Source organism: Lutra lutra, chromosome 10 (assembly GCF_902655055.1).
Source record: "Lutra lutra chromosome 10, mLutLut1.2, whole genome shotgun sequence".
Taxonomy (NCBI): Eukaryota; Metazoa; Chordata; class Mammalia; order Carnivora; family Mustelidae; genus Lutra; species Lutra lutra.
In genome coordinates this window covers 12248170-12259608 of record NC_062287.1, presented here as the reverse complement: position 1 = coordinate 12259608, position 11439 = coordinate 12248170, and the positions used below count along the sequence as shown (strand labels likewise).

At 51.7% G+C, this 11439-nt stretch overlaps 1 long non-coding RNA gene across 1 annotated transcript; it reads right to left on the bottom strand.

The window, feature by feature from the left end:
• Nucleotides 1-7521: 7521 nt before the first annotated feature.
• LOC125079582 (uncharacterized) lies at nt 7522-9273 on the bottom strand. Its single transcript, XR_007121147.1, has 2 exons — nt 9190-9273; nt 7522-7907 (listed from the first exon to the last, which is right to left on the bottom strand). It is a non-coding gene; the product is annotated as an uncharacterized LOC125079582 (long non-coding RNA).
• Nucleotides 9274-11439: the final 2166 nt, after the last annotated feature.

The window sequence follows — 11439 nt, the reverse complement described above, 5'->3', positions numbered from 1 at the left end:
AAGGACTGGGTGTTCTCCAGCACGGGCCCCAAATCCTAGAAGCTGTGTTCACCCGTTTCTCCCGAAGCGAGTAGGAAGGATGCCCTGTCTCCTCTGTGACACACAGGCTCATGACCCTCCCCGAGTCACTAATCTGTGGGGGACTGAGTTGCCCGGGCAGGGGTGGGACAGAGCAAAGAGTAGACTGAGTAAAGAAACACAGAGGTGAGGATTCCCACTGGAAAAATCTAGCCCATGCTGGCAGGAAGCATACACAGAGCTATTCTGCAGTTAACACTGATTTATACAAAGACACAAGCAGGAGGACTCTGCTGTGAAGCGGGGTTCTGCCTGGGGATAAGCCCTGTGGTGGCTTGACTGGGGGCTGGTGAGCGGCAGGGGGGAAGCACTGAGTTTGGTGTAAGGACATGTATGGTGTGGGGGTTTGGGGGAAAGGGAGCGGGAAGCCACGCCTCTCAGCTGCTAATATAGGAAGGCTGAGCAGGTGAACTTTAATGGGTCGCTAGATGATGAAGGATACATGATGTGATATATGAACGTGTTTATGGAGAAAGGAAAAAAATAGTCAAAAAAGAAAGGCAGAGAAGACAGGCTCCAGAGCCTAGCTGAAGGCTTCCAAAGTAGACGGAAAGGCCACCAAGGAATGAAGATGGAGAAAGAGAAGATCTTCCCTTAGAGGAAGCAAACGGGGAAAGCCAAGTCCCTGCAGGCGTGCAGATGTGCAGATGTGCTCACGGCCTTCCTCCCTGGATTCTGCCTACTTGGAACATTCCTTGCAGATGATCCCAGCTCAGAGCAAATGGGAGCCGCGACCCTCCCCGGACGGTCTCCCTGAATTTCCCTTCCTCGTGCTTTAGCCATGATCTCAAATAAAACATTCTCCTTGTATGCAAGATGGTATTCATTCAGCCCTAACTCTGAAATGAACCCTCTGCTTTGTCTGAGACATCAGACAGGGGCTCCCCGCTGGGGCTCCCCTCTGGGTCATCTGTATTCTGATGACATTTGCCCGTATTATTTTTAAGTCATTAGTCTCTGCCTGATATTGTGAGTCAAGAACTTTAATAAGAGAAATTTATGGCTTGTCTCCTCCAATCAACACAATAATTCATGGTTGTGTTGAGTGGGCTACGCTAATGGATATTGCTTTCAACTACGTGTTTTTTTTTTTTTCTCTCCTCAAATTCATTAGCTAGTTCTTCCTGATCTATTAACAAGAACAGTAGCCAGTCCTCCCCATCCAGGCTGTCCACGAGCACAACGGGTCTCCAAGTGTGGTCCTGAAGAGACCTCCAGGAGGCCTACCAGCGAATCCAAATGGAGAGGCACACAAAAATGCCTTTTCTTAAAGTATGATCTCCAGACCAGATTTGAATGTACATTAGGAAGGTCCGAAATGAACATTATCAAAACTGTAAGTACAGGGGCGCCTGGGTGGCTCAGTGGGTTCAATCCTCTGCCTTCAGCTCAGGTCATGATCCCAGTGTCCTGGGATCAAGCCCTGCATCGGGCTCTCTACTCAGTGGGGAGCCTGCTTCCTCCTCTGTCTCTGCCTGCCTCTCTGCCTACTTGTGATCTCTGCCTGTCAAATAAATAAATAAAATCTTTTAAAAAAAAAACTGTAAGTACAGTAATGATTACTTACCCAGATACAAGTGTCCCTGGATCACTGTAAGGTCGGGGTAGCAATTGGGGCCTGTGAACACGAGAGACCCGTGCCTTGTCTTCTACTGCTGAGGTCTGGGTTGGCAGGACGGCCCTGCCTTGCCCTTGAGTGCAGCTTGGTGGGGAGGGGAGGCATCGGCCTTAAATAAGACAACCAAAATGTTCACAGAGAAATGTCTCCAGCTCTCGGCCCAGCTGTCTCTTTCCAATATCAAGAGTTGGAAAGACGTAAAAGAAGAATAAAATAAAAGTGAGGGAGATGGAGAAGACCCGCATCAAGCCACGGTGTAGAGACAGAGCCCCGGAAGGCTGGGGCCACGTGGGCCACCTTCCCACCCTGGGCCGGCTTCTCCTGCTCTCGTCAGCACCCACACAAAGCCTGAGCCAGTACCACAACACTCCCTACACGGGAACTGGTCACTCTGACCCTGATTCTGAAAAGCTTCCCATGTAGGGGAGGGAAGATCAGAGCCAAGAGGAAAAGGGTGACACCCAGACAGAAGGCTCTCTGGGCATGCTGGCCATTGGTTGCGTTTCTACCACAGCAACAAGGAAATGGAGTGGACACTACCCCTTAAGCCCCCTGGGACGTGAGTTCCCTGCGGTGCCCCCTCCGCTAGTGCCTAACTCGTGCATGCGTGCTCTTCTAGGAGTTGCTGGAAACATGACAGTTAGAGCTCCGACACCAGTAAGACCGATCGTTGGCCTGTAACAGGCTGTTCTGCTTCCGGCTTGGCCCGACAGCCTTCTGCTGGCTGCTCTGCCTCCCTCCACGGCCCCCTTGTTCCAGGAATGACTGAGGGTAGCTCCTCTCACGATCCCACTCTACTCTATGAACTCCCATGATCCCTGCACGTTGTCCGTCTTTCCACTGGAATGAGAATGTTGTTCTTCATCTCTTCCCCCGACACCTGCCCTTGAACGAGACCTCTACATACTTTGATCTCGGCTCCTCTTTCTCCCCAGCCTTCTGTGCCAGTGACTCTCAAACACCAGCGTGAATCAGATCACCTGGAGGGCTTGCTCAAACTGACACCACGTTGGACCGGGCCTCTGAGGGTTTTTTTGTTTGTTTGTTTGTTTGTTTTTTAATTTTTTTTATTCACTGGAGACAGATACAGAGAGAGAGAGCACGAGCAGGGGGAGAAGCAGAGGGAGAGGGAGAAGCAGGCTCGCCACTGAGCAGGGAGCCCGATATGGGGCTTGATCCCAGGACCTAGAGATCGAGACCTAAGCAGAAGGCAGACGCGTAACCATCTGAGCCGCGCAGGTGCTGGAAAGTTTCTGATTCAGAGGGTCTGAGGCAGGGTCTGAAGTGTGCATTTCTAACCTGCTCCCAGGCCATGCCAGTGCAGCTGGCCTGGGAACCCCACCTTGGGAACCACCATTCTACAGCTCCAAGTTTTCCCTATTCCTCTCCAAGCAGCCCGGGGCATGCAGGAAGCAAAGCATCCTTTTTCGAATGGATGTGTCCCACCCGCGGGCTGCCCCAGCAGGCCGTGTGCCCCCCTAGCTCTCCAGCCCCAGGGACCATCTGGGCTCACCTCGCCCTGTCCTCTGAGTTGCTGCTTCCCGGTCCCACGGCCACCCCCCAGCTTCCCTCTCCCCCCATGCCTATGGCTTGTTGCCTTTTGCTTTTCTCGCACTCCCGTGTTTCTTCACATCCATCCCTGTCTGCCAGATTCTCACATCCAGGCTTCCCCTGGCATCTCTCCATCGTCCTCATACAGCTCGCTGTGCAGATATTTACATTTCTAAAGCCCAGTGGGTTTTTATGATTCCTCCTACTTCAGCCAAACAGGGATTTTCTTCTCAAATCTACTCACAGTTAGACCGGGGCTGGGGGAGGGCGGACACTAGGCTCTGTGGAGTGACCCTTCGGGAGGCCCTTTATTCATCGAGAACACAGAATGGTGGCAGCAGGGACAGAGAGCAGACAAATCAGTGCCATACCTTGGAGCACCTGTCCCACTCAGGGACAGTCAAGACAACAATTAGATTGGTTGGTTGGGTCCCATTGACCCCTTCTTATCACGGGGAGCTGACTTGAAAACCCCTCCCAGAGACCTTGGCATGGGTATTTATTTGCAATCCTCAAGGACCAAGGAAAAAACAATTACATATTCTTTTCTGGGGCGGAAGCCCTTGATCCCTGGGAAGCAGAGTAACCAAAGGCAGTGGTTGAGGGCCTGAGACTCTGGTCTTGGATTGCCTGCTTTGAATCCCAGCTCTGGCCTTGAACAAACATGATCATTACCAAATACCATGCCTCTCTAAACTTCAATGGCCCCATTTGCAGAATGGGAATGATACCTCAGGGCAATGTCCAGAGAATTAGATGGGAGACACATCTAGCGCTTGACTCCTATGACCCCCCACATGGAAGGACTCAGTCAATGCTACTGGCACTATTATCCTCGAGGCATACTTTGGAGCTTCAGAGCTGAGGACAAAGACTGAGAGAAAGCACATGTGGGTCACCTTGTGTCTGAGACTGATTCCACGCTGGACTAGCAAAGCCCGGAGTTTCTCAGTTAGATAATAGCCATTCCCCATTTTGCCCTGAACAGTCAAAACCCCCAGCACTTTACTTAAAAGCTTTGTGCTTTGATTTTTGTGTTGTTTTGTTTTTTTAAATAGGAAAAAAAAAAATCCTATTCTTGTCTGTCCAGTGTTTTTCCAGCAAAAGAGCAAGTCAGCACTAAGAATTCTCCCTGGTCAGCAAAACATATGTTGCAGTGGGACAATTTGGGGGAGTTTGAGGAGGCCCTAATGAGATGGGAAGTTAGGGGCGGCTGGGCACTAGACAATTTTCCAGAGATTTCTTGGGAGGGATTCCTTCTCATTCCTTCTACATCTGCTCCGTTCCCTTCCTATGGAAGGCAAGTCCGAGGTCTTAAGAAGAGTCAGATGTAGGAAAAGCAGAAAAGCAACTCTCCCAGAACAGTCTGGAGGCTAATTACCAGAAAAATCATAGCCCCCCCCAACGACACTGGAGCCATCTCTTTGAGGGCTGGTCTTCCAAGTATTCTGAAAGGAAAATGTAGGTTACAATGCCAGCCACCCACCCATCACCAAGGCCCTCTCTGAAAATGTCTTGCCCCAAAGGCCCTGGCTCACGGGCCACCAGAAGGACATGCTAAAATCTGTCAGCCACTGTCTGCCTAAGGATGCCCACCCTTGTCTGCACATCACCACCAGCCATGTAGGGCAGATGGAAGGAAAAGCCCATTGTCTTCTACCAGCCAGGGCAGCCAATCTTCAGAAAGGCTGCAAGGCCTCAACTTTCAGTCTCCTTAAGTGGGAGGACCTCCTTCCCCCCATCTCTCCCTCCAGGAACCTGGAAATCAGGCCCTCCTTGGGCATTGCCATGGAACAAACACAGGCAGTGGACCAGATGGGTATGATTTAAGATCCCGGCTCCACCCGCCTGACGAATTCGGCCAGTTACGCCCATCGGCTCCTCTGGGATACGGGGTCGGTTCCTGCTCCACAGACCTGTTCCCACGATGAAATGTGTCACATCCAATCAAGTCACATCCCACGAGTGTACAGCGGGAGCCCAAAACTCTACTGGGCTCACCCAATGAAATGTGGCTCTCGTGATTACTTAAAATAAGTTGCAATCCTGACAAGCTTCTCCGTTACTGGAGTCCGGAAAACGGTCAAATTCAGCCCCCCAGGACCTTCCACTAGAACGGACCTCACTGTGTTAGAAAGCAAGTCCGAGGTTCTCCGCTGCTGCTCTGGCTCTCCCCTGCTCATCGGCCAGTGCATTTGCATTCCTCCTCCGCCCGCCGCCCAGTACATATGGAATACATTTTCTTTGGATGTCTCACCATTAACGTTTTCATCTCTGCTTAGTGTCAGGGGCTTTGCACATCGCTGGCTTTCCAGAGCCCTAAGCCTGCCTTTGTGTAGGTTTGCTTTGTTCTCTCATTTCCTCATCAGCCTGGGAGCATTCCTGGCCAAGGGCTCTGGGAGGAGGGGTTTGGCACAGCAGTTCAATACACTTTGAGTTTTGGAGGAGGATGAATCAAGTCCCACCTGATGCGTGGGTCCCCTCCCTCCCTCCCTAGCACCTGTGGCTCCCCGAGGATCAGCTCCGGCCTCCGTCTTTGTAGGGCCGAACCCACGTGTGGGTTGACGGAGCGCAGCCAACACACACAAGGAAGTGAGCTGCCACGCTCGAAGCTCGTGCTGTCGGTAAGCCGAGCGTGACTCGGGGAAGATGACCTCCGCCCCAGAGAATGTAGAAACTCGCAGTTATTGGCAAATGGGCAGCGAGAGGGGCACTGTCGTAGGCAGTGATGGATGAAAGTGCGAGTCGGTATCGCGTTCCAGGTTGGGGGGGTGTCAGCCAGCGCGCCACGAGAGCCCTGGAGACGCGGACTCCACTTCCAGGAAAGCAGCCGGAGGAAATCATCGGAAGCCTGCTCAAATGTTGCTACGATGCAAAGATGTTCGTTGTAGTTGTGTTTACAGTGGTCCCAATTTGCAAACAATCCAAATATCCGGCAATAATTGGTTAACTAAATACATACGCATCCACGGAATTAAATACTCTGGAAGGATTTCAGGACAGATTATAGAACGATACTTAATAGGATGGGGATAGGCTCATGATCTACTCTTATTTGACAAAAGATTATTACGAATGTAAACATAATGTGATTCCAACATTATTTTAAACTGTGTATACCTGAGCATAAAAGAGCCCGGAAGGAAAGTCCCCGAAATCTCAACAGTAATTATCTTTGGTGGTGGGATCGTGAAGGATAGCTACTTCCTTCTCTAGGTTTCTCCGTACTTCTGACACCAAACATGTATTATAATCAGGAAAGAATGACAGCCGTGTAAACAAAAGCGACACTTTCCTCCCCAGGGTCCATGACCACAGTAGAAAAGGCAGGCTCGCTCCCTGGGACCACCTCCAACCCTGACCATTGAGGCCAGGACGGGGCAGGGGAGATGCTGTCGGCCCCGTTGGCCCGGTTCCACCCCACCAGGCGTCTGACCAAAGCTGCCCGAGCCTGGTTGTCCGAGAGGCCAGGAGTCACCTGGTCGTGATCTCCCGCGGCCCCGCACATCCTGGGAGCCTTTTCTAAGCCTCCCGTTAGCCGGCTCCCCTCCTGTCTATTAGGTCACAGCAGATTGATTCATCTCACTTCACTGTGGTTTACAATTTGCTGTTCTTGACCCTTACGTCCCCCCTGGGGCTGGAGCCGTGTTTCGGCAGCACCGACAGCCCAACGGCAGCAAGCGGCGGTCAGCTGCCGGCCTTCTATGCCGTTGACCTCCTCGGCAGGCTCCTTGCCCTCGCCCTTCCATTCCAGCCCCATTCGGCATCCGCACACGCAAGGCTGCCTCTTCCGGGAGCACGATGGGGTCCCACCCGAGATAACACGGGCGAGCCTGAGACCTGGCCAAGGGATTCCTGGCCAGGTACCCAACATGAGGTTCCATGTGCGGAGCCCTCAAGATCTGGGCCTTTCCCTCTTGCCTTCCGGTGCGATGCCAGGAGTGCAGAATGTTGGACCCAGCTTCCCATCACAGGTGAACTCTAAAAGCCCAAAGACTCTGAGCTTTTGATTTATTGGTGGAGTCTTTGCAGAATAACCCTTCTGATGAAAAATATCAGCAGAAGAAAGCCCTGGAAGATAGTTAGGGGGAGTCTATCCTCCAGATCGTGAAAAAATACCAAATTTAGTCCCCTCAACCTTCAAGGCCTTCAATCACGTGACCCTCATACCCTTCTACCCCCAGTGTCTCGCTTCAGCTCAGTACGAACGTCTAGTCCATAAAATCCTTTCCCCCTACTCCCTTCCTCAGATATCTTTTCCCATGGCTTGTCCCCCCTCCACTTTCAATTCTGTAAAATTATACGAGCAGCTAGACACACGGAGGGAGCCTGACTTCCGATTCTGACTCTCTTGTTCACTCTCGGGCCCTCAGGCCAACCGTGAGCCATCCTGAGTCTCGGCTTCCCGTCCGAACATCCGTGGGGTGGACTCAGCGTCCAGACACCTTGCCAGTTGCTCAGAAGCCTTGACTAGAGCGCCTGCCCCCTCCTCCGATGACCACAGGTTCCCTCTGCAGTTATGTTCTCAGCGTAGAGGAATTCACCCAGACGTGTTCTGCATTTCCTTCGTCCGTACGTGCAAGACCTATCTGTTTGTTTGTCTTCTCATGTCCCCGTCCAGAGTACTTTCGGAACAATGGCAGCATTTCCTCATGACCCCCTAATACAGTGTGCAGAGCACAGGAAACAGGCGAGGTTGTTAGTTCTCTGACTAATGCCTCCCCCTCAGGCAGACTTGAAAAGGGACTCATTTAAATTTGGTTTCCCTGCCAGAATTGTCAGGCCTCAGTAGCCTTGGGAAATCACCAAGGAGGAAAATCACCATTTATCCTAAAATCTCAGCAATCTGCAGGACTGCCACCAGCCCCGAACCTCTGCCTGGCCCTCACCAAGCAGTGCGAAATGCCTTGTTCCCAGCCCTTCCCAGGGTCACGGCCATGCCTGGAGAGGAGCGGGTCTCTGCTCCCTACCAGGGGGGACCCTGCAGGGGTCGCCGGATTCATTCAAACCCAAGGCCCAGATTTTCCAGCACAGATGAGCTGGAGGAGCCCTGACCCAGAACTGCAGACACAGCTGTGAGGTGCATTATACCCTGGAAAGCCACGACAGTCTCTGCTGTGTGACCCCAAAGAGCTCACTTGACATCTCTGGGCCCCATACTCCACTGCTCTCACACAGACATCATCACACTTACCTTGCAAGGTTACCATGAGACTGTGGGCATGCTTTTTTTTTTTTTTTTAAAGATTTTATTTATTTATTTGACAGAGACAGAGATCACAAGTAGGCAGAGAGGCAGGCAGAGAGAGGAAGGAAAGCAGGCTCCCTGCTGAGCAGAGAGCCCGATGTGGGGTTCGATCCCAGGAACCTGAGATCATGACCTGAGCTGAAGGCAGAGGCTTTAACCCACTAAGCCACCCAGGCGCCTGGTGTGGGCATGCTTTTAAAAACGTGAATATTTTGCACACTCTATACACGCATCTGGCCCAAGACTGCCCATCTTTCCCTCCCTTCAAAGTCCCCCTTCCACAAGGCTGCCGCAGAAGGCCACACGGATGAGGGAGAAGCATTTATGCTTTTTTCTTCTTTTTAAATTTTTTTTATTATGTTCAGTAAGCCAGCATATCATATATCATAAGTTTTTGACATAGCGTTCAATGATTCATTAGTTGCATATAATACCCAGTGTGTTTATCCTGATATGCGGAGTTGGATCTCGTAACGTCTTTTCCCACCAAATTGCTGGCGTGTGAGGCATTTAGGTGCTGGGGACCGAAATGGCCATATTTAGTACTTTAGTTATGTGTGAGTTAATAGATTTTCAAGGAGTTCCCTGAAAACCTCCCCCTACATTTAACACGTTCTTTATGAGAGAAAAACATCCCCACTTCATGGAAACCAACTTCCAAGCAAATCACGGGAACCCTGCCCATCCGTTCTACCTGTGTTAAATCGCCTTCAGCTGCTGCTGTTCTGCACCAACCGGTGGGCTTATGACACATTTGTGGATCCCAGCATGTGTGTGATATTACAAACACAGGTGTGGTCTCCTGCCTTCCCCTGCAGAGGACGGAAGGGGCAAGAGGAAAGAAAGCACAGTCAATTCCTTGGCCCTCTTATCTCACAGAAGGGGATCTTTCTGCACAGGACCTTCCAGGGGCTGAGAGCTCTTTTCTGGTAAAGCAACTTGTGCAAAAGACAAATACATTGTAACAGTCCCAGGCGGAGAAAGGAATCTCAGAAAGGACTCCTATGTCTCAGTCAGAAACAAAAAATAGACCCCCCTCCTAGGCAGGATATTGGAGGCAAGAAGAAGGGATTCAGGAAACAGTGGTTCCAGGAAAGGCAAGAGCCTGCAGAGAGGGGTTTGCACTGCTACGGAAAGCTACCAGGATCTCAGCTCTGCTCCTCTCCTCTCCCAGGAAGGATGCCCAGGAGGCCGGCCAACCCACTGCTCTTCTCTGCCAAAGGGCTGAGATGGGGCACTTGGGTGGCTCAGTGGGTTGAGCCTCTGCCTTTGGCTCAGGTCATGATCTCAGGGTCCTGGGATCAAGCCCTGCATCGGGCTCTCTGCGCAGCAGGGAGCCTGCTTCCCCATCTCTCTCTCCCTCTGCCTGCCTCTCTGCCTACTTGTGATCCCTCTCTGTCAAATAAATAAACAAAATCTTAAAAAAAAGTTGTTGTTGTTGTTTTTTTAAAAAAGGGCTGAGACGAAGGATGCCTATTGCCTAGCTGTATGTTGTAGGCTGAACTGTGTCCCGCCCTCCCCCCCAAATTCATATGTGAGGATCTAACCCACCAGTAGCTCAGAATGTGACTGTACTTAGAGGTCTGGGTCCTTAAAGAGGTTATTAAGGTTAAAGGAGGTCATGAGGCTGGGCGGTAAAGCAATATGACTGGCGTCTTTAAAGGAAGGAGGCAAGGATGCAATCAGGCACAGAGGGGAGGCTGCGAGCAGACCCAGGGAGCAGACGGCGTCTGCAAGCCGAGGAGAGAGGTCTCGGAAGCAAGGACCCTGCCCACACCTCAAGCTCACATTCCAGCCTCCAGGACAGGGGAAAAATAAATGTCTCCTCTGTGAGCTGCCCAGCCTCTGGTACTTTGTTTTGTCAACCCCCACAACTATACCCCCACAACAGCAGAAGTAAGTCAGGAAGGAAATAAGGTGCAGACCCCAGGAGTCTGGCCTCCGGGTCCAGATATGGCGGGACTTGGACAGAGATGGTTAACCCACTTAGGAAGGGCCGATGGAGTTTGCGTGTCCCCTGCCCTCACGCATGGGCACCCGGCTCCTTCCATCCATGTAGCTGGACTGCCGTGTCCCCGCTCTCTTGGAACCGTGTCACTGCTCTCAGGAGCTACCCTCTCCCCGCAGACAGAGTTCTCTGGAAGGCAGAGGAACGAGGAAGAGCAGAAAAAAGATGGAGCCCAGGAAACCCTGGTGCCGGCCTCGCTGTCTAATGCCCGTCATGTCCTGCTTTTGCAGGACAGTGTGGGTTTGCAGGATCGGCTCCCTGAGAAGCCTCTCCCGCGACCTTCTCAGCCTGCCAAGCAAGCAGATTCTGGTGCGTAAGGACCACGAAGTGTCCCGCTGGAAAATGTGGGTATGGGTTTGTTTTGTTTGTTTGTGAATACTATTAAGATTTTATTTATTTTTATCTTTTTTTTTTAAGATTTTATTTATTTATCAGAGAAAGAGAGAGTACAGGGGAGAGAAGGAGAGAGCATGAGCAGGGGAAGCCACAGGCGGAGAGAGAAGCGGGCTCCCCACCGAGTGAGGAGCCCGATGAGATCGTGACCTGAGCCCAAGGCAGACGTCTAACCGACGGAGTCACGCAGGTGGCCCAGGATTTTATTTTGTAGAGGGGAAGGTGCAGCGTCTTCCCATACACCTCCTGCCTGGGCACGTGCACAGCCCTGCTCCAGCGGGGCCCCGGTTATAACTGGAGGCCTTCGTTCTCCCACCCAGTTTCCTTCTAGTGGCTGAAACCCTGGGCCTTGTCCCTTCCCTTCATTGTCCGCTGACTTCCACTCTGGCCCCCGTGTATTGTGTTTTCAGGGAAACGAAGCACATTCCTCTCCCAAGCACAGCACCTTTTCTTAAATGATCATAAGCTCAGAAAAGCTGGTAACCGTCAGGACCCCTTTCAGGATGCCCACTGTGTGCGTCCTCGGATGTCATCACTCACTCA